The sequence below is a fragment of the Diospyros lotus genome, chromosome 11 (assembly GCF_014633365.1).
Source record: "Diospyros lotus cultivar Yz01 chromosome 11, ASM1463336v1, whole genome shotgun sequence".
NCBI lineage: Eukaryota > Viridiplantae > Streptophyta > Magnoliopsida > Ericales > Ebenaceae > Diospyros > Diospyros lotus.
In genome coordinates this window covers 24,216,352-24,217,604 of record NC_068348.1, presented here as the reverse complement: position 1 = coordinate 24,217,604, position 1,253 = coordinate 24,216,352, and positions in this window count along the sequence as shown.

Below are 1,253 nucleotides of genomic sequence, written 5' to 3'. Positions count from 1 at the left end.
TTTGGCTATGTGGTTTGACCACTTATAAGTTGGTGTAGTAGCTTTAAGCTATTCAACTTATTTATTATAAGGTGCGTTTGATTGGAGGGTGAAAAGTGAGGTGAAATTTCAATTTCATGGAATTCCAATCCTCACCCCACCCCCTAGGAATTTCAATTCCTTGATTTCAAGAAAAATCTCCACTTTTTGAACTAAGATGGAATTCGAATTCAATGAAAAAAAAAAATTGTTTGATGGAATTTTCTGAAATTTGGATGAAAAATGAATTTCACCCTCATTTTCCACTCTTATCAAACGCACCATAAGTGTTTAGTTTGAATAAAGAGCGTTTAAACGCTCATACATCAACTTTTTGCAAAGTTCTGCAAAAACTTTCCCTCGCCAGCTTTTGCAAAAAAATGCTATTAAATAAGTTGTGTTAATCGAGTAAATGACCATTTTACCTTCAATCTTTTAAGCAATTTACAGTCATTGCCCCTTCTTTTTTAACCCTCTACCTCTTGCTTGCCATTGTTGCCACTAGTTTTTTAGGCCATCACCATTGCCCCCGCTATCCGCCATTGCCCTCACCTTTTCCAACCGTCATCGTTGCCCCTACTATCCGCCATTCCCCCAGCTTTTCCAGCCATTGCCCCCATCGCTTTTGTCTCCTTCGTCACCCCCACCATTCGCCATCGCCGTCCATTTGTTCATTTCTTCGTTACTATCCTTGTATATATATATAATAATGTATATATACAACAATAATTTAAACATATATATATATACATATATATTGTATTAATATACTTTTAATTAATTTTAACATATATATATTTATATAAAAATAATTTATTATTAATTTTATTAAAAATAACTATTTCATATATTTTTTATATTATTCAATAATATATCTATTTTCGTCTTTTTATCATATTCTGATAACTTATCAATTATTTCAAACCAAATATATAACTATTAACTAATAGTTTAAAAATACATTTAGACAAATATATTATCAGTTTAAATGCTACCTAAATTAAAATACTTTTAAATAACTTAAACACTACCCAATTTAAAAGTTCTAAAAAAAACATTTAGCCAAACTAAACCTTGGGGGTTTTGTTACATTTGTTGTTTTACTTTGGTATACTTAGTTTTGATGATGAAAAACATATTTTATTAAATCCCTAAGTCATGAATCAAGGTGGTGGTTTCAACAAAAATCAATTTCAAGTGCTTTGTTAAAATGAAAACAAAAAAGATTTATGATT